This window comes from Polistes fuscatus, unplaced genomic scaffold (genome assembly GCF_010416935.1).
Source record: "Polistes fuscatus isolate 324 unplaced genomic scaffold, CU_Pfus_HIC Scaffold16, whole genome shotgun sequence".
Lineage (NCBI taxonomy): Eukaryota > Metazoa > Arthropoda > Insecta > Hymenoptera > Vespidae > Polistes > Polistes fuscatus.
Window position 1 is genome coordinate 722131 of NW_025113064.1, and position 18670 is coordinate 740800.

The following is an 18670-nucleotide window of genomic DNA, read 5'->3' on the forward strand; positions in this document are numbered from 1 at the left end:
AAATGGAAAATATTTCGTCCAAGAAAGGTTTTGTTTCGTGCAAGTATGAAAAAATCATGATGCAACCGTACCAAAATCATGATGAAAAATGCTCACATCACTGCACATGATATACCCATCGATATATCGAATTATTAATATAAAAAGTAAAAATGGAAAATATTTCGTCCAAGAAAGGTTTTGTTTCGTGCAAGTATGAAAAAATCATGATGCAACCGTTCCAAAATCATGATAAAAAATGCTCACACCACTGCAAATGATATACCCACCGATATATCGAATTATTAATATAAAAAGTAAAAATGGAAAATATTTCGTCCAAGACAGGTAGAAAATAAACTCACTGAGGAAGTGAATATATATATCGTGAGTAAAAGTGAGTGCAAAGTTTACCTCAAAGCGACAATCAGTTAAATAGTTTCCTGCGTGGTCGGTACTATCGTCATCGTCGTCGTCGTCGTCGTCGTCGTAGTACTTATATACATTTATACATATACATATATATATTTATATACTAAGAGAAGAGTGCGGTATGCCTAGACACATAAAGAGCAGGAAGGTAGAATAGATCTACGTTGTGGATAAGCGAAATAAAAGTTATACTTACTCCTCATTGTTCTTGGCCGCTTCTAATTACGCACGAGAGCGCTAGACTATCACGGATAAGTGCACATGCGTGATTCTTACACGTAAGTTAGTATTATTCAGATATATATCAGAAGGTATCTTCCATACTTATTTCAATTTATTTTCGTTACCAATCATACCTTTACGTTTTATGGAATATATCTATGATTACACATATTAATTCTACTATTATTCATATATAAATTACATATAAATCATTATAAACCAATTCCAAATTATTATTAATTTCAAAACAAATTTGTATTTATATTAAAAAAAAGAAATAATATAATCGTTAAGAAAACAAATTCAATAAACGTTAGATCATTTTTTAAGGAGAATAAATTAACACGTCTAAGGTGTTTTAATTGAAAACTAATGGTTCCAGTACAGATTGATACCGCGATTAACGGTAGAAGGGATTTTAATCGGGTAAGCCACCTTTAGAAGGGTGACAATCACGATGAAACTGAAGGAATATAACAGGGGGGTGCGTGAATGAGGAGACAGGTAGGTTTGATGGTTGGAGGTGAGAATGGGTGTGGGTGTGGGGGGGTCAATCGACGGGTAGGACAATTTCTCGAGCTATTTTCGAGCTCCCGGCGGACACCGGTCTGCCTTTGGAATATATCGATAGAACGAACATTATCATATTATGGAACTCTCTATACAGTTTCAGCCGGCCCCTTCCTTAATTTAAATTCTATTACACCCGATCTCTATTCCCTCTTTCCTATGAATATTCAAACTCTGAACGAGCCAGTCAACCCCCACCCCCTGTACCCCCAGAATCCCACCCACCCAACATCCCTACTTCTAAAACCCCCAAGCCCCCCTTTAAAACCCCTTTTCAACTCCCACAACCTCTCGTTGGCGTCACCGACATAACCAACCCTGTAGACTTCGTCCTTCTTCTTCTTCCTCCGGCATCTATCGGCTATCCAAAGAATTAAATTAATATACCCAGCAGCACAAAACAGCCCTTCTTGTCTCCCTTTTCTTCGTTGCTTGATTCTGTGCTTCCTTGTTGGGTTCCTTACTTGGTTGGTACCTTGCTTGCTTGCTTGCTTGCTTGCTTTTATAAGGGTTTCTTGGCTTCATCCAAGTAACAACGAGGTACGACGAGCTTCCAGAACATCTTCGAGGAGATAAGAAGAGAAACCAAGGAGGATGACATTGGGTGCCAGCTTTTTCATTCGATTTTCTTTCCTTACTTATTTTCTTACTTACTTACTTGCTTACTTATATTATTTTTCTTTAATCATTTCAAATGCTCGTCTCTTTTAATTTATTTTTTATTTTAATTTACATGCTACGTTGTTCAATTTATTCGAGATGTTATTTGAGATTTGTATTAATATTAATGATACAATTTAGAAACATTGATACGTTTTAATGGATAACCATTAAAACACAAGTTTTATAATACCGAAAGAATATCTTACCTACATTGAGCTCAGTTGCATGAATTTACAATGTTAATATCAACGTATACGCATAATTTTTGTAAGGTAGATATTTCATAAACGATTAAGATCACTCTAATAATTGTGTCTTGAAAAAGAGTGTTCTTTCGTTAATCTAGATGTCTATTAATCAGTGTTGTTGTTGTTGTTGTTGTTGTTGTTGTTTTTATAGGCGGTATTGCATTGTTGCATTTCTACTTTTCTTTTTTTCATTCTATAGGGTGTATTTAATGCGTTATACGCACTACTCACTTGCTTGATTACAATTAATTGTTATTCTTGGAAGGGTGAAAGAAAATCTAATAGGATAGGTAAAACAAAAAAAGAGGAGATAAAGGAAAAAAGAAAGAAAAATAAAAGAGTATCTTCTAAGATCTCGTAAATAATCAATGCACCTTTATTCGCGTTCTATCTTTATTAATGACCAAGAACTTAATCGTGACCGTGGTATTAAGAACGCGAATGTAATAACGCATCTTATCTGGGGAAAATGAAGTTACGAGTCAGTGACTTTATTATTAGTTCTTCTTTACCTTAAGATATATCTGTTTAAATTCAAATTACATTCAAATTTAAAATTAATATGAAATAAAGTGCGATCTGTTGTATTACAACAGATAGAACAGTATTCGATATATAAATAACAAACTTATTTACTCGCACAAATAAATAAATTTGATTATTTATTAATTAATAATACGTACGATTAACAAATTTCGAAATAACAAAAAAGGAAAGAAAAAAAAACACTATAACATTATACAGGTATACACGTGTAGACGTGAGTGGACGGAAATGCAACAACCTAAAAAAGAAAGATTTCTGATTTTATCCATTTTCAGGAACGATAATTAGTAAATAATTATTACGTATTAAATATAGAAATATAATTATTGATAAGCGTTAATGAACACTTATCATCATCTTCGTCCCTAATGTCATGCGCATATCCTTTTGGGTAGTAAGAATTGCAATGAGCACGCTTAACTTGTTAACGCATGACCTGCACGCATTATTTTCTTTATTTCTTTTCTCGTATTCATATTCAATACTTATATCGTGTATGCGTGCATGTGTATACTATTTTATTTAATACTTATGCATAAATAGCTATAGCTATCTCTCTTTTTCTTGCAGTTAAAAAGCATCGATGTAAAAGTTAGTTGCCTTAGGCCTCGGAAAAACTCAGTCGGTAAGATCACCGATATAAATATAGCATAAGTCGAAGGAACCTTTCTTGGTGTGTAGTTGTTGGATGCCTCCGGCAAAATTTTGCGATCTTGATCGTTGGACTTGCCTCCCTGACACGCCGCCTTGCGTTCTCAGCACTTTCTTATTCTTATTTTTTCCTATTTTTTTATTATTACTTTTTCCTTTTCCTTCTTTATCTATAGAGAGGAGAGGACTGGTGTTTTCCTTTGTTCATTTCAACCGAGCTCAGTTCATCCGGTTTGTTCATACGTTAGAAAGGTAGATACCAGTTGTACACATCTCTAACATCTCATTCTACAATAGCTTATGGCAATCTATTATTAAGTCTGATTCGTGAAAGCGTAAACTACTTGACGACAATGTATTTTCATTTATTCCTTTTTTTTTATTCATTGGATTTTTTTGATCGAATGCATGATACATTCAGAATTGTTAAAAGATTGTTTATGTTAGTACTTTATTAATTGATATATTTATTGTGCTAAATTGCATGAAATTATATGAAGTAACATAAAAATTATTTCTGTCATAATTATAATATCGTATAGAATTATTTATTTGAATATTATCAACTATCTATGATCAATTATAATTATAATTATATCGTAAAGCCATTATTATTAGATAATTAAATTTGTACTCGTTTGGTTTGATTTTAAAATAGTATTTCTCGAACTTTTCTATAATATCTCTGATATAAATTTATCTTTATAATAATAATAATTCGAACTAAAATGGATAAAATGACTTAAAGATTTTCTTAATTATAGATTCTTCATAGTCCAATTTTGTTAAAGAAACTTATTGAAGGGATATTTCCTAAAACCATCAATTTTCGTCTACTTAAATAATATGATATTCATCTACGGTAATTACGATTTGCGATATAATCAGATTTCCGATGTCAGTTCAATCACGTTAATCAGCAGATTACAGTGAAACGAAGGCTAGTGCTAAAGATTCGATTAAATGTGACGTAGATATCAGTGACAGACAGGTCAAGTAAGGAATAAGAAGGATCTTTATGTCAGCCGAAAATCAAATCAATTTTATGTTCGAGCCATAAAGTCTATCGAGATGAGAAAAGACGAGCAGGAGTAAGAAGTTGTATGAACGGGTTAGAAACGATCTATGGAAATCTTTTAGAATCAAAATTATAACCATCCAGATTGATATAAATATCACCAAAAAATCGGAAGAATTAAAAAAAATTATTTTCCGACAGTCCTATAAAATAGGAAAAAAGAAAAGAAAAATTTATCAAATGTTTCATTAAATTTGTATTATTTATAAAAAAAGAAACTTGTTTAACTATTCAATAAAAACACTTCTTAAAAGAATTATGTTAGTAAAACTAAGGCTCCAGTGTATCATGAATGTTTCTGGAGGGTGGGGGTTGATGTTGAAAAGTCGCATACATACCATATCTAATAGTGAAATAACTGAAATAATTCAAAAGGTGGAGTTATGCGGATACTTTATCGTTCTGACACTTTAAATTACTCCGCCAGTGGACTCCAACAGAACGGCAAGACACAGTGTTAGAAATAAAACAAAAAACAAAATCAAAAACAAAATAAATAGGGATGCGACGAATACGAAAAAGAAGAAGAAAGAGAAGAAGAAGGTAGAAACAGAAGAAATTAACACTTGGTCAGTTAGTGTGTTAGTGGTTGACAGAAGTAACTGTGAGATGACGGTGGTGTTGGGTTGGGGGAGGGTGGTTAACGTATTTTTAGAATGATCTATGCATTCGTTTGATTTCGAAAGATTGCGCATTTCGTGGAGAAGCTGCGATCTAGTGTCTTAACGGGATCTGGTTACGGTCCTCTGACGGCATTTTCTTTCTCTTTCTCTGATGTTTTCGGATTCCAGCATGTCGGTTTTGTTGGTCTCCTCCTCCGAGAGACCGCACGATCACTTCTTATCGTTACTAAGAATCTTATACAGGAATATCTTTCTTTTTTCTTCTTCTTCTTCTTCTTGTGTATTATGTGACTTTGCTTTACATAGTCCAAAATGCCGCTCGACTCATACTTGATCTAGATAGTACCTAGATTCATTTCTTTATTTTATATCAAATTTTAAAATAAGTGTAACTCAATACATTCGATTTACATTTTTATACATTCATTTATAAATTAATCGACTTGTTATAAGTACGGAATAATAATAATTATTATAAGAAATTACTTAAATGGATATTTTATAAAATTGTTACATTTTCTTTGAAGAACAAAAAAATTTGATTGATTTTAATATCAAGGTATTGAATTCATTGTTGTAACTAATATAATAATAAAATTATTATTCGAACGTAATAGATGTAATATATCTTTGTTTCAATTCTGTTGGATTCAATTGACAAAATACATACGCGTAGCACAAGTATTTTCTTTATGGTTCTGGTTCGGTTAGAAAAATAATATATGATAAATTGTAGGTTTTCAAGAAAAGGTTTTAAATACAATAGTAAAGCACTTGCAAAGTGAATTTCGTAAATGAAAACATAGTGGTGGAAGAGGATTTGATGGCTTTCCATCGTTTTGTTTCTACATCGATTGGTTCGTAATTGCCTCGAAGCTTCGAAAGGGATTTATTCGAATAATCATGCAGAAAATACCGGCGGCCATTATGTTAGAGAATTGGGAACAAGCGAAGCATGATTTAATTACTTTCAAACTACTTGAAATTAGTTACACTTAGCGATGCGAACGAATACGAGACGTTTAATAAAAACCCCCTGAGTACACAGAGAAGAGTGTCCTTATAGTAAATATAGGAAAATCGAAATTAAGCTGGGTTACGTGCGCTAGCATGTTTAATTGAGATTTATCGGAACTAATTGGTTAACATTTATTACGACAAATCCTTTTTCTCTCCTATTTTATACTTTATTATCAATCTCACATTTTTTTTTCAGTACGAAATAAGAAAATCTTTCAATTTCATTTTATTTTTGTTATATATATATATATATATTAAATAATACATAGTAAGAAAATTATTTAGTGCAATAAAATTATGTTCCGGAACTTAACAAAAAAAACGAAATAATTATTAAAAACATTCATGTAGAATAAACAACAATAACAGAAAAATTGTATTATCTCTTGAAGCTTCTCAATTGAAGTTCTTTATTGAAGCTTCTTTAGTGAAGTTTCTCGAATGAAGTTTCTTTAGTGAAGTTTCTCGAATGAAGCTTCTTTAGTGAAGTTTCTCGAATGAAGCTTCTTTAGTGAAGTTTCTCGAATGAAGCTTCTTTAGTGAAGTTTCTCGAATGAAGCTTCTTTAGTGAAGTTTCTCGAATGAAGCTTCTTTAGTGAAGTTTAGCGAATGAAGCTTCTTTAGTGAAGTTTAGCGAATGAAGCTTCTTTAGTGAAGTTTCTCGAATGAAGCTTCTTTAGTGAAGTTTAGCGAATGAAGCTTCTTTAGTGAAGTTTAGCGAATGAAGCTTCTTTAGTGAAGTTTCGCGAATGAAGCTTCTTTAGTGAAGTTATCTATTGAAACTTTTCGAGTGAAACTTCTCGATTGTTAAATCCGTCATTTATTATAGAAACTAAATAGTTAATGAAAAACCATTTAGCAAAAATATCCTTTAATCGTTCTTATTCGTATTAAATCTAAATAATAGTAAGTGTCATCTAAAAGGATGAATATAATTTAGTAAAGAACGAAAGAATGACCATGATCTAAGATCTTTCCAACAATACTATCCGAATCCCGTTATTTGCGATCCGATAATTTGCAAAAAAGAAAAAAAGAAATAGGAGAGAAGGAATCGTCGCGAACTGTGACGAGCAAACGTCTCGACGATTATCGTGTCCGTCGCGATTAGCCAAAGTGTCATGGGGGTTCTTTTGATAATCCAAGAAGATGTGCTACGGTACGACAACTTCGACTAAAATAGAGACTCTTAGGAAAAGGATAAACTTAGTTCTGTCGACGTTATAACAGTAGAAACAAGAATAATAAATGAACAAAAAAATGTCTTGAGTTTTAATGCGTTGAATCCGTCGGACTCACGCACCATGCTAAAGAAACTCGGAATTTTTCTAACTGTTTTATCTAAACACTTTTGCGCTTTCCGGTTTGTATAAATTACTCTCTTCATTTCTCCCCTTCTACTTCACCTCTGACCACTTCTCTTTCTTTCTTCCATTCTGTGGATTCATGATTATTAATTCTTTTCCTTCTATCCTTTATCTTTATATTTTATTTATCGAACAAATACTTCCTACTTAAACATACAGCCGTGTAAATATTATAAATCATTCGTATAAAAGTTTATTTGATATGTGTGAGAAATATACTCCCCCCCCTCTCCTAACTCTTTTTATTTCATCTTTCGTGGTATTTATATATGATTTTAAACATTATCTATCATTCTCTTTCCATCTTATTTTTAAATGTGGGAAAAATACAGAAGAGACTTATTATTTTTTATTATTTTCAACTTTCTTATTTGATAGTTTACAATTTCTGTCAGTTTCTGTCTTTCTATGTATTCGCGTGTGTTCCAGTTTTTTCTTTCCTATCTTATTTTTCGCTTTCCTTCTTTACATTATTCTTCGGACATCTATATATACTTATTTTCTTTTATCTTCTTTCCTCATTTCTGGTTTAATCGAGGCGACGAGTGTGTCTGGCCGGGACATTAGCCGCTCACCGCCATGAAAGTTCGTTCGACCGTATTAACTATGGCCGCGCGATTGTTCGCGCCGGTGGAGGCGCGATGATTTCACCGGAAACCAACCTGGCACCCGCGTCCAACGGTCGTCGTTTAGGTTCGTTCGTTCATTCGTTCGTTCCTACGTTGGTACGTACGTACGTACGTACGTACGTCCCTCGGATACGGTCCCTCGACCCTTTTTCCTTTATCTCTTTCGAAGATTACAATTAGAGCAGAAAGATCTTTAACTTTGTTCTTTTATTTTTCTTTTCTTTTCTTCTTTTGTTTTGTTTTGTTTTTTCGAACACCCATCAATAGTTCAGCACGAATTTTGATACTAACCGTTTACTTTTCAGTCGAATATTTTATTTTACTTGACCCTATGATTGTTTGAATTACGAACGATCTATAATGTGTCAACATTTTTATAAATCGTTAGGTTATATTTTATATTTGTATATGTCATGAATAAATTATTGAATTTAGATTTTGTTTGGACTGTTCGGGGCTTTGACGTATTCCTTAAAAAATCCTGATGTAATCCTGAAAATAAGCTGTACAAATCTTTGAAAAAGATAATCATGCAAAACCCTGATACAGTTTTTAGGAACATCCTAACGCTATTAATTTATTCTTTATACATTGGAAACACGTTTAGAAAGAAAGAAAGATACACAAATGAAGTTTTAATGAAGAATACTTCAATACATCATCGAACAATTCAACGAACAAATGAACGAACGAACGAAAGAATAAGAGAAATGATACGAATGAAAAGAACGCGACCGAAAACAAACGACTGGCGATGATAGTTCAATGGCTCGTAGAAAAGTGTCGTTGGTGTCGTTGGTTTGGGTGAAATTTCTAATATGGCGGAGGACTCCATTACAATTTCTCGCGAATTCTCTTCAACTCTCTCTCTCTCTCTCTTTCTCTCATATTCTCTTGTTGGCAGAGTCGGAGGAGAGTCTGAAGAGAGATTTGATTTGTCGCAGAGTCGCTGTAGTTCACGGTTTTGAGCTACGATAATGTCCCCTTTCCGCGTTTACGCGAGCTCACCCGTCTCTTCGAGTTAAGCGTCGTATATCCGACGATACACAAGGATGTCGCACGCTCGAGTTCGTTCCACGCTTTTGCAACGGATTCTACCATGCTTCTATATCCCCCCCACCCCTCTCCCACCCCACCCTAACCCCCTTCTACCCCTTTCTCTCTCTCTTTCTCTGTTGGTAGCAAAGAGACGACCGAGAAAAGCCTTTACTCTTCTTTAGTCGCTCACTTATCGCGTCGCACTGTCATCAAACAGTCAAAAGAGAGAAAGATACGTCCGGGACTTTCGATTTGAACTCATGCGGGCGGGTAAAATAGTACGGACGTCGTTGTCTCTTTTACGTTACAAAACCACGAATAAGAATCAAGAGATATATTCGGTCATATTCTCTAGTCGATTAATTTCGTATATCCCCCTTCTCCTTTTCTCATCATCACCCGGTACCTCACCGTTCTTTTTCCTAAATCGATTTTAAATTTGTGTCCTTCCACTAGTACTCGAATAATAGAAATTTAACATGGCCAACGAGTGAAATTATTTCTTTTATTATATTTCACGTTCTATAGATCGTAATCCTTCTCATTAATCATTTCTTCCTTACTGTCACGAATTCAAAATATAATCCTTTAATGAGCTGATGAAACTTTTCTTTTTCTTTTTCTGTTTTTTTTTTTATATTGTTCAGATCGTTTCAATTTTTGTTTAGTTTTATTAAAATCGATAATATGATTGGAGAAATAAAGAATTATTTAGATTAGGATTAGCAATGAAATAAATATGCTTAAATTTTGTCATCGTTCGATTGATATTTTATTAAAATCGATAAATAATATAATTTAATCGAATTGCACGTAACAAAAGATTCATTGAATTAATTGTAACTATAGTTCTTTTTTGAAAAAAAAAAAATCCATGATACTTTTATGGGAGGGGGAGAGGGGTGTCACAAGCGAGGTGTCTTGATTTAACGAGGATCGTGAAAGGGAGTAATGACACGACCGGATGCGGTACTCCTAGACGTCGCTTTGCTCTTCGCAAAGAAGAATAAATTTGCTTACCGGTTTTCATAGTGGTGTTCTAGGTTGAATTCGTCCTTGACAAAGAAAGCATACTACTTTTTATGATCTCAGTTCTCACGCTCATCTTAATTTCTTGTTTTCTTTTTTATCTTCAATGTATCACCTACTCTTTTTCACATTTGAACCCTTTTTCATGTAACATTTATTTGTACTTGTTTTAAATTTTAAAAGTTAAAAAATTGATGCCTCGTTGTTTCCTATTTTTTTCTTCTTCTAAATCTTTTGTAAAAATCATACATGTTTTTATGATAAATTCAAGGAAACGTTCGTTCAAATATTTGTCCAAACCAACTCGTTTAGTTCCGATCTTGTTTGTATTATTACGAAATGACATAATCCATTCGTTCGTATTTAAAGAGATAAAAAAAAAAAGAGAAAGAGAGTTTTGTAATACTTCAAAATTTATAGATTAAAATTCGTGGGAAACTTTGTCCTAAAGTTGCCATACGTTTTTTTTTCTTTCTATCTTTCGTTTCAACCAACTATATAAAAAAACAAAAAAAAATAAAAAGAAAATCCAACGATAGAAAAAATTCAATTAGGAATTGAATTTTTCTATATCTCATTCGTAAGAGATCTTAAAAAAAAATAAAATTCAATAATACAGTAATATATAACAGTCAATTTAAAATAGTATTTATAATAGTCGAATAGAATTAAATTGAGAGTATGAAAACGATTCTCAATGGTCAAGGTCGGGTTTTATACTGTAAGTAAAACGATAGGACATTAAGATTAAACGATAATAATCTACGTAGAAGTATCCGTTAACGTTTTTTTTTTCAAGAAGAAAATGGTTAAAATAGCGTCATCTAGGTTCATGTTCATTTAATAACGAATATCCGAGTTAAGTTAATAACCAAGAAGTGATGACGATATGACAATGACGATATGAAGAGTACAATGTTGAGGGCGTCCTCAAGAAGAGAAGGGGGAAGAGGAGGAAGGTGGAAGTGGAGGTGATGGTGGTGGTAGTAGAGGAGGGGTTGGTGGGGGTGGGGGGTTTTAGGATGGTTTTCAGTATCAGCATCAATGATGCGTCGGAGTGAGTTCGCCGTTGAAATTCATTATTCTCAATTCTCGTAAACAGGCGGTTATAAATTATTCAGGCCGAATGACCGGCCACGGTTGAAATGACCTAAGCGCTCGGATAGTCACTAACTGCCGGTAAATTAGTCAATTGAGGACTTCGAGTATCCGCGGATATCTTATTACACACTTGCCTGTTACAACGATGGCGCCGGTGTGCTTATATACACACACACGACAACCAAACACATACAATATCGGACAAAAGTTTCTGATACCTAAAGTCAATTTCCGAGAAACAGGATATTTTGCGGAACAAAATTAAACAAACTTTTTTGAATCTTCATTTTGAAAGTCAGATAATACTGTTAATCTTTTAATCACTATACAAAAGAAACCTATATTGATGATTTGATTAAGTTTTTTTGCTATAGGGTGGGGGAAACTCCAATAGTCCCACAGTGCACGTTTATTCGTCAAAAAGTGGGTGGTGTGGGACAATTTTATTATAATACCTCGAAGAGTTAAAACGAAAATTCGAACGATTAATCGTTTGACAGTCGATTGATATATTGATTTCAAATGGATTCCTAACTTTTTAACGACAGTGTACTCTCATGTGTGTGCAAATATAAGTACATATCTCTTTCTTTCTTTCTTTCTCTCTTTCTCTCTCTTCCTCTCGCTTTATCTAATTCATTTCCTTCCTTTAATCTTTAGAAGCAAGAAGTTACATTAGAGAAACTCTTCTGTGTCCTTCAGAATCTTTCAGAGATAAAGAAGTATGGGTTAAAGTTTGATTTCGGTAAGACAATCATTTTTGTTTTTGTCGAAAGATATTAATTGTGAGGATAATTAAGATGTTATTCGAGTTTAGATCTCTGTAACAGAACTGTTACAGGTTTTTATTATTTTTTTTTTAATTTATATTGAAATGAAACTTTTTTAGGCAAATAATTTCGATGAAAATAATGAGTTCGATGAAAATTAACAGAAAATAGAACCCGACTGAGCTTAATTCTACTATATTTAGAAATTATTTGTTCAGTCAAAACTTTTTGAACTCCCATATGTTATGAACTCCCGAAGAAGGCAGAAGAAAATTGATGAGCGCATATATGCGCTCACATTGTTTTCGCTGGACGCATATATGCGTCCATAGTACTGAAGGGTTTACTAAAGAGTCAATTTCAATTTAAAGTTAGAAGAGAAACGTTGGACAACGTATTGTTAACCGAGAAAGGCAGAAAAAAATTGATGTAATATATAAATATAAAATATATAATATAAATTCACATGACAAGACGCGCGTTGCAAATTCTTTCTGTAAAGATGTAAAAATATTGGTTTATCGTATAAATTTATATTAACATATTTTTCTTCTTACTTTAAATTAAAATTTACCCTTTTAGTAACCCCTTGAATGCTATGGGCGCATATATGCGCCTGCGGGAAAAACATGTGCAGATTAAGGGCGCATATATGCGCTCATCAATTTTTTTTGCCGTCCTCGGTTAAGAATAGGTACGAAGTATTATAATACAAAAATTATTAAATATATTTCAGAAAAAAAAGGAACAGGAGCAGGAGTAGGAGTACAGTTCCTATCACGTGTTTCCTGTGACAATTCCTATCACATGTCCCCGGGGACATGTTTCTGCTCCTGTTCTTGCACACTATTGCACTGTGTGTATTTCCGGCATACTTTGAGTAGCGTGTATGGCAGTTCTGACCAAACGCAATATAACTTTATTACAAAATGGTCAAGAAAAGAGAACTGAGTATTATACGAGGAAAGAATTTTGGGTGGTAAAAAGAAACGAATGAGGAGAAGCAAGGTAAAGGAGATGGGAAAAGGGGGTAGGTGAAAACGTTCGAATGGTAGGTCGAGAAAATATTCTCGATTAGCTCGATCGTAAATAATAATGAATATCAAAAGATGTATAAGAAGAGGAGGTTAAGGAGAACGGGAATAGAGAGAGAGAGAGAGAGAGAGAGAGAAAGAGGGATGAGGTAATTTATGACTCAAATTGGAAGAAACAAACTTTACGATCGGAGATACGAGTTTATTCTTCAAGATTTTCGTAACGCGAAGAAAGGTTTACGATGCTCTCTCGATATATCAGCAGGTTAACCCAGGACAAAATTTTAACTTTCGATTATCGAATTCCCACCGAGTGTAATAATAGATATTAACAAATAAGAAGAAAAAAGTAGGAAAATATCATTCATTCGTGAGAGTTCGTTGGACGTTCCTAACTGATTAGTTTCAATCCGGTCGTACTTGAAACTGTTGCTGCTGCTGTTAGATGCTTGCTATAGCTGTTACTATAGTATAATCGTAGTAGTAGTAGTAGTAGTTGGTGTAGTTTGCCACGAGATAGAAGCGTCGGAATAATTCGCGCGCGTGGGTGTTCACCATCGGTCAGCTTCCGGTGCTGAAGTAGTTTGTAGGGGACCCTGTTCAAAGATAGAAAGAAAGAGAGAGAGAAAGAGATGATGACGACAGAGAGTAAGAACCGAACAGGAGGATGAGAAGGAGGATGAGGAGGAGGTGTGCGGCGAGGGGGGACAGGCAGGGGAAATGGTTGAGTTTTAAGGGGAACTGATTCTCTCTCTCTCTCTTTCAAACAGGCCGATGTAAGTGAGCAGTCAGAGAGATGGCGCCTAATAGATTGGTTTGTAGGTGGACGTATTATCTCTCTTTCTCTTCTTCTTCATCATCATCATCATCTTCTTCTTATTTTTTGTTCCTCTTTATCTTTTACTCTTTCTCTTTCTATCTATCAATGTATTTATCTTTTAAAAAGCGAGACGTCGTATCGGTGTGCACGTGTGTTTGAACAATGTGTATGGCCCAGGGCGGAAATTAGTAATGTAGCAATGAGCAACACGTCGACCAATGTTAAGAGAGCAACTACTCCTAAAATTTCAATTTTAAATGCATGAATATATAATTAAAAGGGAAGGAAGGAAGGAAGGAAGGAAAGGGTAGGGGCATGATAAAAACTGGAATTCTAATTCGTGCAATCAACCGTTCGGTTTTTATATATGATATATGTATATATATGTTGTTTCTTTAGTTTTTGGGGGATACATTTGAACACCTATGTGAATTGCGTGTTTTATGTTTAGATAAAAAAAAGGGAAATAATAAATTTTACCCATTTTATTGCTTTGCGTAAATTTTGAACGATAAGCTAATCGATCGTGAAGAAGAGTAAAAGGGGAGGGGGGACGGGAAATGGGAAAGGAAAGGGCAATTTGATCGACCTATCGACTCGTACCTCGACTATGTCGTAAAAAAGCAAGTGAGAATGTTCGCGGTGCGTCATCCTGATCGCTTTTTCTTCCTCCCACCCTCTCACCACCTCCCTCAACACTGTTTTTTTCGCGCCGATATAAAAAGCGAAACGAGCGTAAAAAGCGGTACCGCGAATCTAATCGACAGCTACATAAAATGAAAGCCATAAAATCATAAAATCGACCACTTCCACCATACAAACCTACCCCTTCACTCTCCAATCTTCCTCCTCTCGAAAGAGAGAAAAAGAGAAGGGAGGAAAGAGATGGCCCGGCAGGAAAATATTTACAGTCCTTTTCGGAGCCCGCTCTCATTCGTCTAGTGATGGCTTTAAACCGTCCACGAATCAATCAAATCATAGACGAAAATTCCTCGAACAGTTATTTTCTTTTATAAGACACAAAATTCATTTGATTTATCATAAAATCAATATTATTTAAACGTCATTAATATTCCAATGAATTTATCTAATAAAATAAATTAAAATATTTGTTTAAATTATTTATAGAAACGAATGAATCTGTCGAAAGCCATTCCTGATTTATTTAAATTAGAAATCGGAGGATCAGAAACACACGGTGGTCGTTGGTCAAGCCGTTCCTTTGGTTATCTAGGAGTTCCTTTTACTACCAACGCCAATACTCACTTTAGTGGCGGATCGATTCGGAGATATGCAAGCAATAAGCCTTTAATTGCACGGGATTCCTCATCTCGGCAGCAGTCTCTTTAGAGCCGCCTGCAGTCCCGCGGACTATAAAAGGCATCGGACCTATAAAATGCATCCTTGGCTCGACGATCGTTCCCGTACCATTGTATGCATGCGTGCGACCGTCTCGTACCCTTTCCCCACCCTCCCCCAGCACGCCCTCCTTTTCTCATCTTCAAAAACCCCCTTCTCTCTTGCCATCTTTTCATCCACCATCCATCTTCTAAGAGATATTTCTTTTCATTTTATATTTTTATTATTATTATTATTATTATTATTATTTGTATTCTTTTGAGCAACCCTCGAGACCAACCACCCCCCACATCCACAGTAGTTCTAGTGGTGGTGTTATTTTTCTATTTATTTTTGGCTTCTTCATTTTCACCTATCAATTCTTCTTTTTATTCCTTTCCTCATGTTTTCTTTAACACGTATATATTTCTATTTTTCTTTTCTTTATTTATCTCTATCTTTCTGTTTGGTTATTCGCATAAACTCTCATGCGTATCTCATTGCGAAGGAAGAAGAAGAAGAAGAAGATACGATTTCACGATCAGTTTGACTTGTGGCGCTTGGTTCTACGTTTGTCATGTGAGATTGTGAAAAGTGTCGAGCGAATAACGATGTCCTTGAGAGTTCCCGTTCGGATAATATAGGATTACGACTTAACATTATTGCAGGATGGTTAGGAAGCGTAGAAGATTGTGGAAAATAATAGGACGAGGATGAACGAATCGGTATTTTATGTAGGACGTGGAAAAAGAAAATGATACGAGAGTAAAAGGAGGATATTTTATCGTAAAAGAGGTTTTGCGCAAACGCCGAGAGCCAATGATTTTATTCTTTATATTCGTTACGAGTTAATAAAAACGTAACAAATGTCTTAAGGGATAATTATTTTACTTTCCTATTTCGCATACGATTATTATCGAGGGACAGGTTTTAAAGAAATATTTATTCGGTTTTTTTTTTCTTATGATTGTTTATTTAATTCTCGTCCATCGATGTTCCAATTCATTTTAATAATTGATAGTTAACGATGCGTTGTTTTTTTTTAAGCCGAAGCAATAATTCAATTATTACATTTCATATTTTATTAAATCAAATATTAGTACGAACGTGCAAATGAATATTATTATTATTATTAACAATGATTATTTTTGTTGTTGTTGCAGATGATGATATTATTCGATGTGACAAGACCATTGATTATATTTCATTCGTACAAAATAGTGAAATTTCGTTGTACGAATATTTTCGTTAATTTAATCGAACGAAGACAAAGACGAAAAGAGAAGGAGAAAGAGAATTTGGGTTTGGGTGCGAGATTGAAATGGAAATTTCGTCAACGTCGTTATAAGCAAAAGTCAAGATAGAGAGGATCGTCGTATTCGTCGTCATCTTTCCTACTAGAGTCGTTGGAAAATCGATGGATGGGAAGAGGAAGGTTGGAAGAAGAAGAAGAAGAAGAAGAAGAAGAAGATGAAGAAGAAGATGAGAAGGTGGTAGTGGTAGTGGTGGTGTAGAAGGTGGAAGGGAGGAATATTTCTGACAGAACTGGCTATGAATCTCGGAAAGGAAGTAATTCCAAACATCTGGAGAGTCTTAATTAATGGGAAATATCTTGCCGTTTCACTTCTTTCCAAATCTTACGCTTTCGATCGAAAGTAAATATTAACGACAAATATATATATTTCAATATAAGATAAAAACAAATTGAAATGAAATATTTAAATCACGATTTGTGTCGTTTATCGCTCAAATTCATCAAAATCAATAAACACAGCTTGCAATCACTTTTTATATTTATTTTATAAAAATATAATACGTTTTATCGTAAAAATGGAATATTAACAAAACTTAGATAACCTTTTAGATTAAAAAAAGGAACAAGAAATAAGGAATATATAAGAAAAATAATAAATAAGAAATAAGAAATAAGAAATAAGAAGGAAGTTATGAGCTCGAGCGGCTTATGAGAATCGCGATACGTAAATGACGGCCAGGGCATTACATAAAATGGAAGTTTAATTGAAGGCAAACAATAATGCGATGTGCGCGAAACCACGCGGGTCGGGAATGGCATTCGTTTATGTGTCTCTCTGCTAGCTTCGTTTTCTCTCTCTCTCTCTCCTCTCTCTCTTTTCATCTAACATATTATCTTTCTCTTTCTCATTCAATTCCATCGCGTGTGTATGTGTGTGTACCTCTCAACTTGTCCCCCACCACCCCGCCCATTCCTTGTCCTTCTCTCTCTCTCTCTCTTCTCAATTCCTCACTCTCTCTCACTCTCTCTCTCTCTTTCTCTCTCTGTCGAGTTGTTTCATACGTTCCACGTCTCCGTGTCGAACGTATTAAATTTCATATATCGTGTCTCCCACACTCCCACGATTCGCAATTGCTCGCATTCTCCGCAATCTAGAAATCTAGATCACTATTAATTTTATATCCTACTCTTACCGCCGTTTCTCCCCTTTCTATTTAATACCACACCAGAGCCCTCCCCCCGCCCCGCTCCCACTCCCACCAACATGTTAACCTTCCTCTTTCTTTCGGTGTCTTCATAAATAATGTCCTTTCTATTATTGTTCTATTCTTATCAATCATACTCTTTTTGTTTGTTCGTTAACAAATTGAATTATTATCTCTCTCTCTCTCTCTTTTCGAGAAAGATGTAAAATGAAAATTGAAAATAAGAGAAAAAATCAAGTACGACAAAAGTTAGATTGATCATCGTGAGAAAAGTAACGTTTTGGTTACGTGTTAAATAATGAAATAATTATTTTTAATTAAGCAAACTTCATGATTTTTCGTCTCCTTCCTCTTTTCTTATTTTCTCTCTGTTTCTCTTTCTCTCCCTCGCTCGGTTTATCATAACTTTATCGCACGAGAAGAGGAACCTAATCTCGGGCAATTATCATCGCGTAGTAGCAACGAGTCCGTTGGACTTTTACGAGGCGATTCGAGGTGAGAAGAAGAAGAAGCCGTCCAGGTAAACGCACGACAACAAAACTCGAGAAATTCTCTCAATGTGTCAGGTTTTAGTTGGCGATGACCCGCGAACAACTTCCCACGGTATCCGATGCTTTAAAAAGAAGGACCAGTTTTCTTTCTTTATTTCATTCTTCCATTCTCTTTTTTTCTTCTTCTTCTTCTTCTTCTTCTTCTTCTTCTTCTAAATAGTTTTGCGTCTCTTTCTTTCTTCCATACAAATCTGAAATCTTTTTTGTTGTCTACTATGGTTGAAACGTTTAATAAACGTTTTTTTTTTTATATATGTTATATTATATTATAATTCGTCGAGGTAACAAAGTTTAATATTTATCGTCAAAAAAAAACTTTATATTTTAAATACGTGACAAGACTTTTAATTATATTCAAAGGTAATCAAGTTTTTTGTTGTTGTTCATTTTTTAAGTTCCATTCGAAAATAAGGATTAGAATTTTAAGAGTGGTATTGTTTTTTTTTGGATCAACGTATCGTTTCTTCTTTTTTCGGTTTATCGATCAAAATTCATGACAAG

The 18670-nt window shown here is 34.3% G+C and overlaps 1 long non-coding RNA gene across 2 annotated transcripts in view; it reads left to right on the top strand.

Moving 5' to 3' along the window:
• The window catches only part of LOC122514843, a 79153-nt gene extending 62541 nt beyond the window's left edge, over nt 1-16612 (top strand). For both annotated transcript variants that reach the window (XR_006303134.1, XR_006303133.1), the window contains exon 2: nt 16322-16612. This is a non-coding gene — a long non-coding RNA (uncharacterized LOC122514843). The remainder of the gene's footprint in view (nt 1-16321) is intronic.
• The last annotated feature ends 2058 nt before the right edge of the window (nt 16613-18670 follow it).